Source organism: Poecilia reticulata, chromosome 16, assembly GCF_904066995.2.
Source record: "Poecilia reticulata chromosome 16, P_reticulata-male-v2, whole genome shotgun sequence".
In the NCBI taxonomy this organism is placed as follows: domain Eukaryota; kingdom Metazoa; phylum Chordata; class Actinopteri; order Cyprinodontiformes; family Poeciliidae; genus Poecilia; species Poecilia reticulata.
In genome coordinates this window covers 4,744,025-4,764,462 of record NC_088845.1, presented here as the reverse complement: position 1 = coordinate 4,764,462, position 20,438 = coordinate 4,744,025, and positions in this window count along the sequence as shown.

The window sequence follows — 20,438 nt, the reverse complement described above, 5'->3', positions numbered from 1 at the left end:
CTGCCAACTGCCATGAAAAGAAGAAGAGCTCAGTGTTTGCGGAAGTAAATATGGAGGCTAACGGTGGAGCTTAGCTTACATATTTGAAGTTGTTATCCAGCCGCAGCAGGATATTAACAACTTAATCCTCATATAGTCCGTCATGGTTGTTGTTTTTCTTCCCGCTTGCGGGTATCAGGACACAGAATAGTGAGATTTGTTGAGAATCAGTGACGTTCAGTTCCAATGAAGGCGACCTGAACGTTAGGTCACATTCGAAAAAGAATCCGACCTGTGCTGTTCACACTGCCATGAAAAGATCGGATACAGGTCGCATTACGTCAAAAAAATCGGAATTGGGTCACTTCAGGCTGCAGTGTGAAATTTACATTATTTGTTATTTAAGTTGTTCTGTTTTCTCTCAGTTTTTTCTCCAAGGCCAGGATTTGTATCCTGGACGGTTATAAAAACTGTGCCATCATGCAGCCCACTTTTATTTTATTTTAGGTATTACTAGTAAACTGGTGGTGTAAATAGACAGTTGAATTACAAAAAATTGTCACCATATCATCAAGTTTTGATAGTAACATGGCAGAGACTGATGTAAAATTTTGAAACGCTTCCTGATAGGGTTAAGCCTAAAAACATCCAATTAAAAATTGAATGAAAATTAAAATAACTTGTGTGAACATTCTTTCATATGATGAACATCACCAACGTTAGGTAGCCGTTTCTGCTTTCAGTAATTAGCCAATACTCAATCCACACAACACGGACAATGCAGTTACATGACATTCCTTGAAACAGTTTTTTTCTTAATTTTCATTCAACCAATTTCCTTCCCTTTTTTTGTTCCGTTTCTAAAGGTTTTCTTGATGCTGTTGCAATATTCCCTCCTTTAAATACTTTAACTAAATTTAATTCAGGTGTTCAGGGGGGGTGCGTAGTTGCGCCACTGAATAGCATAGATCTTCTAGTGAGCCATTCATTTGATTCAAATGTGTTGCAGCTGGGGTTTGTCTAAAATCTGCAGGACAGTAACTCTCGCTGCTGGATTTGGAGACTGCTTTTCTAGAAGAATGAAAACTTTAGATCAACAGAAGTTGGAAAGATTCGCATGTGATTTTTTAAGCAGTTGCAACTATAATTTGCTGTGATGTGCCATTGTTTTGCCAAGATATGAAAGAAGACACAAAGTGTCACCCTTAGATGATAATGTTCTAAAATAATCCAATAATCATCCAACTCAAGCCTCAACTGCTGAAACATCAGTGTCAGTCGCCACAGAGATTACAGAGATTGAGGTATAAACTGTATGAACTTTCAAACATGGCTGTGGCAGTATCATGCTGTGGGGCTGTTTCATTGCCAGAGTTAATGATGGACTACACACCTAAACGGGACAGTATAGGAGAACCAACGCCATTTCTTTTAATTTTGCCTAAAAATAACCACTAGGAAATGAACATGAACATTGTTGGAAATACAAATATATTAAGCTGTTTTCTAAACAGATAAATCCAATAATTTTGGCCAAACATCCAACCAGATTGATGCCATAACAAAAGTCTGTGGTTAAAGTGTAATTTGCTAAGGGACATCAAGCTGAACGTGCAACGGTTTTGTCCTGTTAGTCCACAGAATACATTCACAAAACCATCCAGATGCTTATATGAAAATGTGAGAAGAGCATTTAGTTTTTATGGCCAGCAGTGGGTTCCAATTTGAATTCTCCCTTGGAGGCCATTTCTGCTGGTCTATTTTTGGCTGTTGAATCTTGAGCACTGGGGACGACCCGGGATAGTGAGGCCTGCAGTGCTTCATTTGTTGTTGTGGCTTCTTTTGCAACCTCTTGGATGAGTCATTGATGTACTTTTGGAGCAATTTTACTGGGAAAGCAACTCATGGCCCTGTTCACCACTGTTCCAGGGTTTCTCAATTTGTGTATAACGCCTCTCATTTTGTTTTGCTGAAGCACCAAAACCTTAGAAAGGGCTGTACAGCCACCATCACATAGATGTCAATGACTTTATTCTCACCTTGTTTTGAATTTCATACTGTGTCTGTTTATTAAGTGGGTTTAATACAAGTCACACGTAGTCCCTCATGAATGTGACTAGTAACGTTGAAAAAGAAGGTTAATCATAGTTGATTTGTGCTTTAAAAAGAAGGGTGACTATATTTTCATATGGAGTTGGGTTAGGCAGCTTATTGTCCTAAATAGATACAATCGAATGTTTAAAAATAGCTTTTTACATCTACCAAGGTGATTAAGATTTATTTGATTAGAAACATTTAGATTTGACATCAAAGCAAAAGCAGCAGAAATCTGTAACAGTAAATCCTTTTTCACAGTATGGTACACTTGTTCTTTGGGGATTGTTTTATTTTTGTTTTGTTTTTTGCCAATGACTGCTCATTCTTCTATGTCACTATTTAAAAATACATGTAATTTATTACTACTTTCAAAAATGCTATACTTATTCATATTATTTGACTGCAAATTCACACAATTTTAATTTCTATTGTGAACCTTTCCTTTTTTTAATTATGCAAGACATTAAGTTTAATAGACAAAAAAATTAGATGGCATGTTTTTGACTTAACATGACTGCAACTCCTAAATTTCTGGGAGTGAGTTTTGTATTTTTTTTAAATGCCTTTGTGAATAATTGCCTTAATTAACTTTCACTCTTTCTTTTCCAGATGCTTTTTGATTTGATTCTGTTTTCAGCCTCACAGTCTGTCTCCTGTAATCGTAATGTCTGTCTGTCTTTGTGTCTGCATCGCTGTCTGTCTCCATCTTTCTGGGTGGTCTGTGGTCCAGCAGCCTCCTCTTCTCCCTCCGGTCTTGGTGTGCGGGGGTTTTCTGGGGAGGGGGTAAGAGAGTAAAGCAGTGCATGTTGGGTATTGGGGAGCTGGTGGCCGTTATTTCCTCACATGTTTTCCTCCCACTCTAAATTTCTCCTTACTTCCTCCCGTCCTCGTCGCTCCTGGCCAATAAAGAATATAAAGTGCCCACACACCGGTGCTGATGCTGAAATGCCCCCCACTGATCCCCTAACTGCACTGAAAAATAAAAAGTTTAGGGGTTAACCACTGAAACCCAGGGATTGCTAACACCCCTGCTTCCACACTAACACTAACACTCACAGTACCACCCCTGCTCAGCTTTGTGTATATAAACTGTGGTCACTCACGGGTGGAATGACAGACGACAAGCGCATATATACAATATAGTCAAGTTCACCCACACTGATGACAAGACACTCACATACATACACAAGAACGTACACTGGGACAAACATATACGGCACATGCCACACGCAGAGACTGTCCTCGAGACCGCCATCAAAGAGCTGTGTGTCGCTTCCTCTCGTCAATGTCTTCCTTTTCTCTGATCTGGTAGCCATTTTACCATCAATAGCCTGGTTGCATTTAGGGGGGATTTTCCCCCTCAGATCTGGCAACCACAACAACAAAAAAGAAGGCCTGCAGAGGTCGGAAAAGGAGAAAGCAGTGAGTGACTGGCATGTGGTGTTTGCAATGATTAGTTCCTTTTTGCATGTCCTCTAAAATGCAGATTACAAAACAGACAAACATGTGCGAGTCGGTGTGGAGGTAAATCACTCTCACATGGTTCCCTGTCGGCCTGTTGTCCTCGCTAGGCCCTGTCTCACAGAGAGCTGGAGATTGAATGTTCTTTTCAGAGCCTCTGATCTATTTTTTAATCTATGTCAAAGTTTTAGTGAGAGAATGAAATATTTTATGCACTAGTTACTTTCTTTCTAAGTTAATTACAAGCTTTCAAACTCTAGGAGATTATGGCAGAGGGCTAAGAATTTGTTGAAACACCCATCTTGATCAAAGTTTGTGACCCACATACAAAAATAACAACAAAAAATGTAATAGCTCTGAGTATAAATTTCAGAGGACAAGCTTCAATGACACGCAGACTGCTATGGAGTTTAAATGCAAACTCCCTGTGAGTAATAATAATAATTATGACATAAGAAATCAAAACTGGCTTTTGTTAGAGGTTCATTGTCAAACTTTTATCTTTGACTTATTTTGTTCAAATGCAAAGACCAAAGTGTAATAGTAAGGAGTCTGAGTCAATTGGAATAAGCTGCAGCTCTTGTTGGGCCCTGATCTGAAGAGTTGGTTCCTTCTAATAAAGGCAACAGGCAGAGAAAAAGGCTCACTGATGCGCATTGAATTGAATTTGGTTTGAACCGGGGAATGCCTCTTGAAGAACATACAATACTGTGGTAAATTCAGCAGATTTAGCAAGAGGCTAATTTCCATCCCTAGTTCCATGTAACAAACGGCACAACATACAAAAATAACATCAACGTGGTAGCATGAATAAAAATGGTACAGTAAAAATAACACACAAAAACTATATGGGAAAACCTCAACCATTGTTGCGGATTTCCCATACCGCAACAATAACCATGTGCAACATTTAATAACAATGGTATTTCCTGAAAGCTGCTAATTCTTTCAGCAGAATAATACTCTCAACTGCAAATGAAAATGGTTCAGGGATGGTTGGGTTCAAAAGTTTACCTGCCTTCCAAAATGTTGGTCTCAGTCTGATGGGTGGGATTTGCTGGTCAAACAGCTCCAATCCGGTAGACCACACCTCACAGTTTACACCACTTATAGGATCTGTTGCTAACATATTCCTTACCAATAAACGTGACTTGACATTGGCAGCCAAAGATGGAATAACAAACAATGAGATAAGTGGTAATTGTGCTATGCTGTACAGGTGTGTATGACAATATGAGGGGTAATACTTCAGAAATTATGCTACAGCCTTTGTTTTTGATACAACTCCCCAGGATTATCTGCCTTCCATCTGGTCACCTCTTTAAGCCCTTTCTGGATGTTACCCTGGTATTTTCTTTTTAAATTCTTATCCTGTAGCTTTGCAGCTTAGAAAGCTGAACAGAGATACTGAAGAATTGCTATCATTGCAGTAGAGTGAGCAGAACATCAACATAAATTAATCCCCAGAATGCATTGTGCTGGCACTGTGGAAAATCAGCAATTTATAGGTGATGTCAGAGAGATGCTAACCAGATTAGCATTCAGAGTGGCAGGGTGTTGATGCCACTCCAACCATAGCGACATCAGATGATTGTTTCATGTGTTTGAGAATCTGGTGAAAAGAAGTCTAAGTCAATACAGTAATGGTCCATTTGAACAATATCAAGGGAAATTACTAATCTGGGTTAAGAGCAGTGTGAAAAATATCAGCAAAGTGTTCATTTGAACATCTCAGAGTGGACTGGTGCAAGTGTCAATTTGCTCTTCTTGAACTGTGTTTAAACTTGAAAATGTACATTTAATCTCAAGTGTGAGAAAATGAACTTCTCTGTCTCGATACATCAGAGGCAGTTTCAGCTGATGAGGACGTAACTTGATAAGCACGTAGAATGATGATCACCAAGCATGTCTTTAATTCGCAATACTTATTTCACAACTGTCTCCCACGTACACAGACGCACACACACTCACACTCAGGCCAGCTGCCAAAATGTTCTAATGTGCTTCTCATGGATTAAGCGTCTTTGTTATACATCTAGACGAGACTCTGTGCTCTCTTCAGTAAGGATTAGAATTTTTTTTTCTCAGTTAGCAGTTTGCAAGATGGTGACTCACTGAATAAGGATTAGCATCATTTCACCCCTTAGCTTGATTAGCATGAGTAAAGCATTAATTGTCTGACTCATAAACTACCAATTCATTTTGGATAATAGTTTATTTCTTTGAGCAAATGCAGCAGAAAATGAACTGATTACAGAAGCATGAATATGGTTTCTGTTACAACATAAAGTTGTCACCTTTCATGCAGAATAAAATACATTAACAGGCAAATAAAATTTCTCATTCTGTCTTACGGCACTCTGAAATCTGGTTTTAGACTACTGTACTCTGGAGGAAGTAATTGAGGTATTGTTACATAAAAAGATGTGAAAACATGAAAAGAAATTCATGTGAATGCATTTTGGATAACTAACGAAAATGCTAGACAAAACAAATCAAACAGACCTGAGTCATACTGTAAAACCTTTAAAAAAAAAAAGAACTTCTGCTTTTATTTGGTTAAGTGAGGGTGGAAGAGATAATGAAAAAAATAAAACTCTGGTTATTTCAGTTTGTCTGCGTGAGAATAACGTCACCACAAAGAGTTCCTTATTCTTCTCACGCAAAAGCAAAAAAACAAAAAAAAAAAAAACGGCCCAGTTTCCTATGGACACCGCTGCAGGAAGCAATGAGGGACCAAGGGCTGTTTTTGAAAGCGGGGCTGTGTGTCAAAACTGCTCCCCAGCTTGTGTTGGTCTTCACCGGTCGCTGTGTCTTCACTCACTTTCAACACCTTCTTACCCAACCTGAAGCCACATTTAGTTGCAATCCAACACTTTTTCCTTTTTGCATAATGTTTGTCAAACACTTCCTCTAAAAGCAATGTTTGTTTGCAGTTTGTAGCATCACTTTCATGAGAAATTGCACATAAGCCTTTCCTAAAAGACTTCCTCATCTTTTCTGATTTAATATTACCCAGTCCTGCTCAGCATTGTGCTAATCTGTAACATAGACACACATTCACTTTATTCTTTGACTGGATATTTCCTGTAGCATAGTTATGCTTTTTAATGCATATTGGTAATTGCATTAAAAATTACAGCTGATTTATCTTTCATCATCTGCTCTATGTCCTGTTGTCATTTTCATAAATCATGTTTAATCTATGATGTTGCTGCAGTTCAAAGAATAAAAGCAATGAAAAGGACATATAACAATTGTGGACTGGAAGGTTCTTCTGTAGCAGTCAGTATTACAGCAAGTCAAACTTAACTCTGACTGAAGACACTCTGTAGTCATATGACAGTCTGAGGGTAGATAATTCTCACGGTTTTGGTAATGTTCTTCATTTTATGGAGTTTCCTTCTTTTGAAATGTGTCTTCTGAGGTTCCACACTGTTCTGTTTCCAGTCTGATGTCCAGATGAACACTGAATAATTTATAGTCCTCCACCACCTCCATAACGTCTCCCATGATGGAAATAGTGTTTGAAATACTCCTATTTCTCCTGAAGTCTATAGTCACCTCCTTTGTTCTGTTCACATCCAAGAAAATATGATTATTTCCACACATGCCACAGAGCAGCATCCCATCACATTCATGTTTCATTTTATGTTGTTTAATATCTAATTTCATAATGTTTAGTAGCTGTGAAGAAAAGTATCCACTTTTGATGGAAGCTCAAGGTTTCATAAGCAAGCAATAAGCTAACCATTCAGCTTAAGAAAATAGTATGGTAAAAAAAATGTGCTGAACAAACTTGATATGCTTGCATTAAACTAGTCTGGATTTAATAAACTCAACACTTTGACAAAAGAGCCTTAAAAATCCTGGCACAGCTGTGAGATAATTTTAGAGACAAGGCAGAAGCAACCCAGACAGCTGGATGAAATGTTGCATCCCTGTTAATTCTAAATGAATGACTTCTTTCTTTGAAAGCAAAAGTAAAAAAAAAAAAAAAACCTGGCAGAAAGTTTATGACAAATTGATGTTTTTGCTTAAAAAAAAAAAAAAACACCTAATATTTGGTCAGTTCAACCAGAGTCAGACAAGAAAACCATCTGAGTAAAACTGAAAGTCCCTCTAAATCCACAGAACCTCCACATGTGGATTTTTGTGTCTAGTCCTTATTGTTCCCAGAATAAATGCCACTATCTTCTGTTAGTGACTGAGCAACAACATCTTAATAATATATTGTAAAGTTTTAGTACATACAGAGTGATATATTTAAAGCATTTATTTCAGTTTATTTTGATATTTATGACTTACAGCCAATGAAAACCAATGTTATCACATTGTACCATTTTATAAGGTATTTTTAAAACAGCAATGTTATGACATGTTATGGACTACACAATCATGTGGAAGAATTTTTACTTTACATATACATTTATACGGTAAACAGTCATTGTGCCATAACAGTTAATCACAAAAAAGTTTACACTTTACCCTTGGACTGTGTCCAAGCATATTACTAGAACATTGGGTGGAACAAAAGGTACACAGGCAAAGGTGATAACTGTAGACTTGACTATTAAATGCATGGATTTTGACTGTAGTGACTGATTCTAGACTCATGGCAAAAATGTATGCATGGGTTAGAGATGTTACATTTCTTGTTTTAGGCCACCGCAAGTCTCCAGGCAACAATTCATGACCAGTTTCCATGCTGGCTAAAAGAAATTGTCAGCCAAAACCATGACAGTAAATGTGTTTGTTCACTCTCAAGCTCTCCCTCAAAATTTGAAATCTGCCTTTGGTGATTATCACATTTAACTTTGGTGATTTATCTCATTCAGCTGAATTGTGACGACTGATACGTATCAATGAAGCATCTCTTGTTAATTCCTTTTTCCCATGATTTATTTGTCTTCGTTTTTCAGTGTTCTTTGCACAGTAGCATGCAAGTTCTGGCAGGAAGGCGAAGTGAAAGTGTGTTGAAAGTGAATGTTTTTCTCTCATTTTTGTCAGACACACGGGAAGCTGAGCGAGCCTGTGGCCTGAACAGAGGAAGTCAGATTGCTGTGTTTGTGTGCGTGCATACGTGTGTGTGGTCTGAGTGCTGAGTGAGCCCTTTCACTGTCAGTAAGCTACTTTGGATGCTGTTCCAACGAAAGATGAAATAAAAACAGTTACTTAACAGTATATGGTGTTTTATGAGTGTGCAATAATGTTACTAGTATATCAACGCTGTGACTTTATGTACTGAAACGTGTCAGAAAAACAACATTCAAAGTCTTGTAAAATTTTATGCAAGTCCACATTAAAAGCAACTACTGGCTTTTATTGAATTTTTGAACTAAATTGTTGTGCGTCAGGGGGGAGTGGCATCTGTTGTGATTACTTTACCCAGTGAAGTTTACGTCCTAGTACATTTTTTAAAAAAGTAGAATATTGAGTAAAAGTGCAAGGTTAAAATTAGCTTGCTTAATCTTTTTCTACCATCTCACCACCAAATTCTCAACTTTTGATTAAATGAAAGTTGCTAGAATTTTCGAAAGCATCCCTTTACATCTGAAGCCTACCATGAACAAGAAGATGCTGGATGACCAGTCTGACAGTAAAACTAGTTACACACTAACATGGACTGACGTGAAGCAGACCAAGAAAGAAAAATCTGTCACCTTCAAACTTGACTAAAACTTGCAGATGAATGCTTTCTGGAGACAGAAGACGAAGTCATGTGACTACGGTGGTCGTAATTTCATCAGTAGGAGTCTTTGAGATTTCTTCAAATCTGAGAACACTCTGCTGACTCTCAAGCTTAGTTCTGGTACATTGCATAAAGTGGGCCAAGTGTACTAAATACACTTTACCGAGTATGTAGCAGTGTATTTGATACTGCACACAAACACAAAACCAGGATTACATAAAGATTATAATTGTGCCACCCTATGAATGTGGGTTCACATACAACATTTTTCATTTTAAATATTAATTTACAAATATTCAAGCATTCCCTAGTTTCTCAATTTCTTCAACCCAAACAGCTTGTACTTTCATGTAGTTATAGAGTTAGTATTGTTTTTGATTAAAAGTCTCTGGTTGTACAGGATTATAGTAAACGCTGGACAATTGCATGTTTCAAAATTGCCTCGCCTTCTTATTGGCTGAGTCAACAGTTTCTTTAACATAAAATGCAAAGCATGCAACTACGGCAGTTTTTAGAGTTCTTTTTTTACAACAAAACAGTTATTTATAGAAAATGTATTAACGGCTTTATTTCCCCCACTTCCTCCTGTAACTCCTGTGTATTGCTGTGCTGTTGAGACACAAAATTTGCGAGGGTGGTGATATTATTAGTAGTCATTGATGTCACAGTTTGTTTTTGCTGTTGTTCAGTTTTCAGTTGTAAGCATCTGTGCATATGTGCATGTTGGTGTGTACAGAAGTGATTAGCCAGTCAGACAAACGATGATCTAAAGCTGCCCAGATGAAAGGAAGTAATAAGCGTTGGCGTTGTTAATGTGTGTGTTGGGTGGGCCCATCTGTTGTGGTTACGGTGGGGCCGCCAAAGCTTTCAATGCCTTCTCTGCTGGCCTAAACACTATCAAAAGTCCCTAATCTGCAACTTAAGTCATAAGGTTTGCTCAATTAAATTTTATTAACTTACTTTCCAATAGTCTATTTTCTCTTTTTTGACTGTTTTTCTTAGCTGCTCTTCCTGTAAATGTCTGATATTGTTGTTTCTTCCAATCAGATTTCAGTCTTTTAGTGTTTCAAGAGGCATTTTAATCTTACAGAATTGGTAGAGCAGGTCTTATACTACATAGCAATCGAATTGTCTTTTTTAATCAATCAGCTTTCGAATGTGTTTTCTCTGTATTGCCACAAAAGTATTTAGCAGGCAAATAAGTACTACAGTAAGATTTTGTTTAGATATAATACTGTTTCTGTTTTCTGTAAAATAAAATCATAACATAAATGTTATAAGTTAAAAACAGTTAAATGTCGATCATCCTTGAACCCTCTGCTTATATTTTTCCAACATCAGTTGTGAATAAACTACTAAATAGCGAGGAATTAGTGAATGTAGAAGGGATAGAATTTTAGTCTTGGGATTTGAGTTTCACTTCAGCTGTGACTCACAAGATACGTTATTGTAAAATATCACCACTTTTCCCATCATTCACTCTGACAGGTGATGACGCACCGACTCTGACTGTATAAACCGCATGTCGACATGTTCAGTTTTTCAATAGTTTGTCTCTACATTGCTCAGATGGACAAAACTGGACTAGTGGTGACTAATAGAATCAAACACACAATAACATAGACACTGCACCATAAACATTCCCATATGTTTTGTTTTCTTTTTTTGTTCATAGATCAATCTTACTGAATATTTGGAATGGAAAGAACCAAATATTCTGCTAACGACTTGATGCACGTGGTAGTCACAAAACAAAAAGATACATGGTCAACAAGAGGAAATCACATTTTAAAATGTGTAAAATGAAAACCTATATTGCCTAATATCATCATGTCACGATGGTATCTGGAACCATGTTAACAACAACACTGTGTTCACATGATTGTGACACAGTTCTGGGAGCTGATATTAAGAAACAGCTGAAAACCTGGTCTGGTGGATTGTGGGGGTGTTTAAGCACATATACATCAGGAAACTGAAACTGGATTAAAACCTTTCATCCCAAATATAGACATGGAACAGAGCCTGAAAATAAACCTTCTAAGGATTATTCACTGCGCAAGATGTCCTTCTAATAATCTCTTCAGCGTTTTGTTATACTGTGTATGAGTCAACATTGGATTAATGCAATGTCATGATGTATCACAAGTGAATGCTCATTCCAAAACTAGGGCACAACCACAGCTATAGTTCCTTACAGGAAAGTAGCTGAATCATGCAATGAAAAGAATGAGCAAAATTATTTTAAATTCGAACATAGCTAACAAGACCACTTTTTTTTAGAGTGAAAGAAAGTGAATTAACCAGAATATTTCCTTATTGATTAGATACACCAAGAGAAAACTGTCTTTATGGGTAGAATAAAGACAGTTTATCTGCTACCCCCAAGATAAAAGTGACATTTTTCAGAATTTTGAAGATTTGATTTGTTGGATATATGCTTTAATACATCTTAGTAAAATGCTTTAAATATTTAGGCCATTTCACTTACTCTTTGTTTCACAGAGAAACAAAATCCTCTGTGATCTTGTCATATTTTCTGCCTGTTAGTAGAATCTATCCCTCTCTCTGGGTCACAGATTAAAGGCTTTGGTGTAATTTGAGGAGCGAACAATTCACTCACCCACTCCGTAGCTGCAGCAGCGACCTGAGTTTAGATGTGCAATTTGTGTTTTTATTATTCAAGCACAAAAATATTTCCAAAGACATGTTTGTTGCTTTGTAATAATTTGCCTTTGCATAACTCTTTACACAACTGCAACAAAAGAAATACTTGATTTGCGCACACATGTGGGACTGTATGACTTCAAAGGGTGGAGTGTCCTAGTCTTCAGTCAGCCCAATGTTGATTTCTCATGAGATATAGGGAAGTGCCATCACAAAGATGCCCTTGTGTGTGTGTCTGTGAGAGCATCATAAAGTTAGCATGAGTTTGTAAGCTTGAAAGAGAAGAAAGCTGAAGCCTGCACTAGTTCCAGTTAGTAAGAACAACTGCAGAGACTTTGTTCCAGTGATGTTTTTATACTTAAAAAAACAAAACGCCATTAGATTATGTGGGAGAAGAATCAGACCAATGGGTTTGTCGGATACTTATCTGTGTTTTCAGCTCAAAAGTCATTCAATTCTCATTCAGATTTGTATGCCAATGTTTGACCCAATCTTCCTCGTCCGACAATCGAGATTTGCTGCAAAATTGATTTGCACAAGGGATCTGTAGTTCTCAAATCAGCTGCAACTGTGTAATGCTATAACGCCAACAAAAAAATGTAGAAGAAAAACTAGCAGGTACTGGAGGTAGTTTGTTGATCGATGCTGACTTACATCACACAGTGGAAAGTGTAAAACAGGAGACACAAGGTCAGAATACTGAATTGTGGGGGATACAGTTTTTCAGATTGTCTTCTTTCCAACAATCAAATTAGTCCAAATAAAAAACTATATTCTAATTCCTCGAAATGTAAAAATACCATTGAGTTGATACAAACCCTACATGGGGTCAAAGGGCCATAAGTCTCCACAGGTGTGTATAGTTCTGGCAGATGGAAAGAAATGAACTTGAATAGAAACAAGAGAAAATGTTGCCATTAAATATTTACAGCTCACACCTTAAGCTGTGAAACTAAATGCCTCCGTCCTTCTTTACTAATCCTACCTTTTCCCTCCCTCTCACTTTAATCCCCTTCTCTTTTTCTTTAAGCCTTTCTGGCTCTTTCTCTCCATCTGAAACTCATCCTCAGGCTGCTGTTACACCTGTAATGGGTTCCTTTTCTCTCTTCGGTTCAGACTAAAACAATGTAGTTTGTTTCTTGGCTTCACTGATGAGCTGATGAGACTATTATTGGAATGTATGATTGGATTGAAATTCCACTATATAAATACAATTAATTGTGATGAATTATTTGGTCCATTAATCCACAAACAGTTGTTTCTAAAACTTCTTCTAATAGTATTGAGTCGACTCAAAGCAAATTAGTCCAAATAAAAAACTATATTCTAATTCCTCGAAATGTAAAAATACCATTGAGTTGATACAAAGTGAAGGATTATTTCTGTTGTTAAAATCTGCTTCTGAGTTTGGTCACCATAAGCTAAAAATCGGAAGTTTCTCCTGTTTTTAATCCTCCCTCCTCTCATCAACCCCTTTTCTCCTAGCTGCAGCTGTCGCTTTTTTGTCAGCTTAGCAGCAGAACACTGCCCAGTTTAGTTTGCTGTTTGTGCGTGAGAGTGTGTGTATGTTACTGATCTGGACATGCTGACATTCCTCCTCGCTTTGCTTATTCAGGCGACTGGACTGGTGTCCACGCATGGGGACATCTAGGACGCGCGCCTTATCATAACACACACGGCAGTACCGCCACGCAGGCTTGACAGGAGTTATTTTGATCAGAGGGTGTGTGTTTCTTCTTGAAACCACAAGGCCACAGCGGATCCCAGGTGGGGCAGCAAGACGAGGAGATGTCCACGGGGGGTGTGTTTGGATTAGAAGACGCTTCACCTTATCCATGTGGTCAATGAGAGGAATGTCATCGCAGGCTGAGCTCTCTGTCAGATCGAAGCACAGCTGTCAGCTGCAGTGAAAAGAAAGAGCTACTGATAGAGGATTTACACTTCAGACCTTGAAGGCCGACGACACGCTAGTGGCCTTTTAGAAACGATTATCACTGGGACAGTTGGTCTTCATGGGGGCAACATTCCAGTTTGGGTTTGTTATTTTATATGCAACAAAAAAGATTTGGATAGAAATTAATCCTATGGGGAAAAATCTATGTACACAATTTAAGTTTACAGTTTTAATTACAGTAGCAAAAAAAAAAAAAAATCAAAAGTAAGGCTTTTAATATGGCTACATTAAAAGTCACATTAAAATGAAAGGGATAGGAATATTGGAGCACTAATCCTTTAGATTGTGCATTCCTGGAAAATATATATAATGTGACACACAGGCTCACTTCTCTTCTCCACTGTTCTAAATGGGAAAAACAAGAAAACATGCTATTCAATGGAGGAAGATAAGAGTTGACTTCTGTACTTCAAGAATAGCAGCTCAACTAATCTGTTACAAGCAAAGGAAAGACATTTAAAAGACCAGGATGGATGAGGACTTAAAGTAATGTTCCTGCCAAAAAAAGAAATGGGCTCTTAGCTGGAATTGCATCATTTTTTCTGTTTCACTTGACTGGCCATGATCAAGCAAAACCATTGGAAAATGGAAAAATAAACATTTTTCCATATTTTCACTACAGCACTACCAGGTCCAGCTACAAAACTATTCAGTGTAGAGAGTATTACTGAGGAAAGAAAAGTTAAAATTAGCTATGTTCAGGATCAGTAAGGTCTTTACATTTAGTAAAATGTGCAAGACTTTAGGTAAATAACAGGAAGGTAAATTCTTTTCAGTGCAGTTCTTTTATCCTTTCACATTGTCGGTACAGAAAATAAAGAAATTTGGATTAACAAAAATGAGTAAAAACATTCAGAAATTAATCATAACATTTTGTGTGTTGTGTCTCTTATCTTAGAAAGCATATTCCACTCATTATTTGGGAGTTGGAGAGTTAGCATAAAGTATATTAGTTGTAACATTCAAATTATAACGTGAACGTATAGAAGAAAAATCCAATTCAGTGTCTTTTTTACAATCATCAAGCTTGTTTCCTAAAAAATGTATCAGTTTTGTTTAACAAATGCTGCTTCTCCTTTCTACTATTGTAAAAAGAAAGAAAGATTGGCACTTTATTCAGTGATGCAGTGTGTACCTCTAGCCTTAGATGGTGCTCTCCTCCAGACCAACATGCCCTCTCTGGGCTCAGAACGACAACCTGGTGGGATCAGACTGTCACCTCTCTGTTATGAGACCCTCGGTGTAACACACAGGCCACCCTGACAGGCGACAGCAGGTTTCTCTTTTGTAGCAACTTGCCACTTTAGTGTTGCTGCAGTCTTATGAGTGTCCACGTGTGTGACACTGCGCTGACGGGATGTAGCAGAGTTTCACATTTTTCCTGCAGCAACTGCTGTGTCTCTGTTTTTACAATTAGGAATTCGGGGTCATAAACTGGAGATGCTTTGTCTGCTGGAGAGTTGTTTTCTGAGGTTTCAGTTGTGACATTATCTTCTCAGCTGTTTGTGTTTGTCTAATTTTCTAAGACTGGAAAGTTAGACTTTGCACGTCTCAAAAAAAAATACACTCTGCATACTTCTGGAGGCTCTAGTGTTCAAGTAGTTGCTATAGATTTGTCTGCCAGACGACAGAGAGAAGAAAAGTATATAGTGGTGTCGGCTGTCAGACAATGTGTCAATGTTTGGAAACTGGGAGACAATGACACAGGCCCACCCAGCCATTTAACAGACACATTACAATTTGGAAAGCCTGTGTGTTTATGTCATTTCAAGGCTCTGTACAGTGAACATTTCTTTTGTAAATCCCCAAATTAAGAAAAGACTTACATGAGTAGAAAATATGCGATTTAATGTTAAACAGATCCATTTCTTTGGGTCTTGTCGTCCATCAGAAATCCCTGTTTGCAAAATTTGCAAATTGGACAACTTGTTGATTTCAATGTTTAACAGCCATGTGGTTCAGGATTAAAAATAAAGACTTGAAGACTGAAATGGAGAAAGGATGTTACAGACAGAAATAAAACACTTCTGCAGCTTTGCCTTTGTTCAGACATGTTGCTGCCAGTGTGTGTATTTGGCAGTGTTGTGTCAGGACAGATTTACAGCAGGTTCGACCTTGGGTTTTGTGTGCATGATGATTTGGAGCAGGTGCGTGTGTGTCTGTGTGTGTTTCCACAGCTTCCATCACAGCCAGGTGAAGAGTTCAGAGTTCAACTTGCCTCAGAAGGGAAAGTTAGACAGCAGCTCGTCACTCTGCTGGCCTCGGATCAGAACAGACCAAGACGACACTGTAGGCTTGCACAGTTGTAATTATGTATATGACAGTGTCAGAAAGACTGTTGGGGATTGTGCTGAGCACAACATAACTGTCTGAATTTGTCAGCTATAATAATGAGACAAACCTTGTTTTGATTTTGAAAAATTTTTTGGATTCATGGAAAAACCTGAGTCGTGCACATCAGGACTTTTATGATTCTAGCGATGTTCCAGTTGCACTTTATTTCTTTCCTACAACCATAATATCTAAGATTTAATCAATGCGCCAGAAGAAAATATGTATTTGAAGAAATATTATGTAGTTTGACTCCAAATTTGATTTAAAAACTGACCTGGTTCACTCAGGGGGACGTACATGAAGTTGAGCTGTTTTATCTGTGGTCACATAAGAATGATCATCATCTGACCAACAGCTCATGGGGTCACATTAAAACTCCAAATCTGAAACCAAGACCAATACTGACATGTAATGTTTCCCACAATAGTTTCTGTCTCAGTCAATGAAAAGAATGACAATGACTGCCACAGAATGAGATTGTGAAACAGGGTGATCAGATTAGGTTTTAGAGAATAACAAACAATTGGATGCAAAGTCCTTTACATACAATGGATGTAAAATATTTCTAGGCCTCAGATTTGAGATGTTTGTTATTGGGGATACTACGTAAAGTAAAAAAAGAAGTGATGCAGTTTCACCTGACCTTGATTTTTCTGCTGATTAAGCGTGTCCACAAAGCCACGGTGGAACTGATCAATCACAGTCAGACTGTTTACAACTACAGAGAAGACAAAAACAAGCTGTCACATGTATTTGGAGCCCAGCTTGTAATTAGCATTTAGCATGAATTTGTGTAAAAACATTCTTGCCATTAAAATCTTCCTTTTCATCTTATTAAATGAAATATACACAAAGACACGACTTGATTTGACATCTAATTATATTTAGTAAGTAATAATTTGATCCTTGCTCCCCATATCTCTGTCTCTGTTCTCAGGATTTTCACATCACTTTCCTCACATTTTCCAGTCCTGTTTGGATATTTTCTCTGCACATTGTTTGGAGACACAAGAGGATATGAGTAAAAGAGGAAGCAGGAGATAATGTGATGGTTTATAACTCATGTGTCTCCAAAAATTAGCTCACATCCGAGACAAACCCCTCATTCAGCGCTTTGATTTACAGCCTGAGATCTTCATCAAGGAGGTCATGCTGTCTGGCTGCAAGCTGGGTGGGGCTCTGAGCTAACAAACGCAATAAGATTAAAGTAATCTGATTACAAATGGAATCTTACAGGTTTTACTGTTAAGACAGCAGGAGTAGTTTTCTTTACTTTTGGTTACTTTACTCTGTTATTTCACATTAATACAGCCTTAACAGGCACTAATATTGTGTAAGGGAGAATGCTATGTCCAAACTAGAAGTTTAATGAGACAGCCACCTCACAAGATGAGACCAAAGTTAGTTTGTTTGGCTTGTGTGATTCAGAGGAGGCCGTAATGTGAAATGTTCCCCATGTGCTTTATAGGTCAGAAATCTCTTAAATCAATGCAATGCTTACAATGTTTGTGTTAATTTTGAAGTTTTGTGTTAATATATTATAAAAACCTCATTGATCATTGAGTTAGGGATTTGTTTAAGGACTGGTTTGGTTTTTCTCAAATTAAATGTTTCTTACACTGCTGTCTCTTTCCATGCATCTTGTGGTTCGTTTTGGGCAATGTGCTCAGATCTTTAGGGTTTAAAAAAGTAAAAAATAACAACAGTCATAGTAAATATAATGCTTCAGAAGTGACTAACTGGAACCACATATTAATATGTTGCTAAATCAATTATCAACAAGTCATAACAAAACATAGAGGAGCCATACTATTGTTTGACTTGCACTTTAGCTAACTGTTCTACATAAAGACATCATGTGCAAGAGCAAGAGATTGGTTAACAGAGGTGATATCGGACCAGATTTGGTATCAGCTAATGTCATTAATAATACATTAAATAGCATTGTGGCAAAATTTTGTTACTGAGGCTTTCCTACTTTTGTGTTATCTGAAACTTGTGCAGCATTCAATTTATCAAATTACCGAGGTCAGTTCTTACATATCGCATCGATGGCATCATACTTAAAGCATGTTGCAGTTTTAAGTGTGTAAACCATTGAACTTGCTAATTATTTTACTCTGTCATCACAGTGACAACCTTTAACCCCACAATTCTAGAAAGATTGACTTCACAAACTATGCAGCAACATGTTTTTCTCCTAGCTGTTTTCAGTAACTGTGTGACTAGAACAAAAATCCAAAGATCCAGTTAATGCAAGCTGAGAAAACCCAAATAAGTTGCATATTTCTGCATCTTTCTTCAGATTTTAACCATGATGACTTTTTGAGCATTGCCTTTGGTTGGAATTCAAGTTCAAATGCGACATGCACTTTTCTTTTCAGCACCAGCTCAGTTTTTGACTGCTGACTAGAATATTAGCAACAAATGAACTCCTGATCTGCTGACTGCATAATGTTTATGATTAGTATCTCACTGATGCAGTAGAATGAGCAAAGTAAATGAAACAAAACAGCAGAGAAAACAGCAACACATACAAGTGAAAAACAAAAGAACTCTGTCTGTTTTGCCTGTTGAGCCCACAGATTCCATCACTGATAAGTGTTTTGTTAGCACTGGCATGTAATCTGTGCTCTGTAATGTGTAATACATCCAGGCCTTCCTCATCCTCCTTTGGAGCCTGCAGTCTGACTCAGATGACTGTGTAAGTGCTCTATACAAAGAGCCAACCTGCGTGCAGCCATAAATAAAGTCCCCCTCCCCTTGGGTGTGACAGGACAGGTTGAGATGAAAGGTTCCTGTCTGCTAGCTTCCCCTACAGCTTCTTATTAAAGAGCTTTTAACATGTAAACAGAGCAGAGACACACACTCATAAAAGGCACAGAGGGGGAGAGTATGTGACCCTTCCTTCCTCTCTATCTCAATTTTTCTAAGTCTGTTTTCTTGCTTGAAACGATGCAGCGAGTCCTCGTCAAGCAAAAGCTGACCACTGTTGTTCTTGAAGGCAACATGGGGTTGTAAAAAAAAAATTGTCATTTTGCTCTAGAGAAACTAAAGACAAGATCAAACAAGTAAATTATCTAGTTTTCTTTTTTTCAGTTCCACTACTCAATGTCAAAACCATAAAACTCTATATCTGTCTATATCTATAACTCTACATCTATTTTTTTTTGTCCTCAACTCAATCTCTACTATTATATTTTGCTTGCTGTGAGCAAGTGAGGACAGCTTATTTTTCAAGCTTTATGGGGATTTTTCTGAGCTACGCCATTTTTTATGTGCTTATAATGTTTCTATAAACAATTCAAGTGTTAACTGTTTGAACCCAAACACACACAGCTCACATATTGTATATTTGTGTGCTATATTAGAGGCCACTGAAGATGCTAAAGACATTGAGAGGTTCGGCGTTTCTCTTCCTCTGATTCGTTCCATTATCTTTTTACGCAGTGCATCCCCAGAGCAAAGTTTTGTAGACATTAAATGGTTGAATTTGACTTCTAATTCTTGTGCATCCTAATTCTGTCCATGAAAAACCCACCCAGGTGACATCGGTGTGTTTTAATGAAAACTTTTGATTGTTTTCACTGTTACAGTTTCCTTACACAGATTGTAACATTTCAACGAATAACCAAACCAAATAAAGCAGTTTGAAAGCATGGATGTAAAGAATTAGGACGCAAAAATATAAAACATTGAGGAAGACACAAAGACCAAATGGCGATGTGTGAGGTCACACCTGTTCCTAAATGTAGCCAAGCCTCCAATTTACCTGAGGATTTTAAGTCACCTGCACAGACAGTGTTTTCGGGACGATCCAAACTGTCACCTGACACCAGATGAGAAGTTAGTGTTCCACCAGAATCGGGGCCGTGGTTCTATTCTTATGTTAACGTGGATTAAAGCAAAGTCCTCCCCGCTGTTTGCCCATTATCAGGCCCTCCGTGCTCAGTGGGGTTGTGTCTACACCACCCAGCAGGGGTGACTGACTCAGTCTGACAGTGTGTGTTTTACCTGGCTCATCAGATACTGACTTACTGATTCAGCAACTAAATCTGATTATTGTACATTAAACTAATGAATTTCTGATTGACAAAAAACGAATACGTAAAACAATTTATGAAAATAGGCAGTAAATCTAACTTAACTTTCAATATTTTTAAATATCATAAAGTAATCTATCACAAATAATTCATATCAGTACAAAGACAACATTTGAAATGCTGAAACTGAGAAAGGAGTTTTTGTAAAATA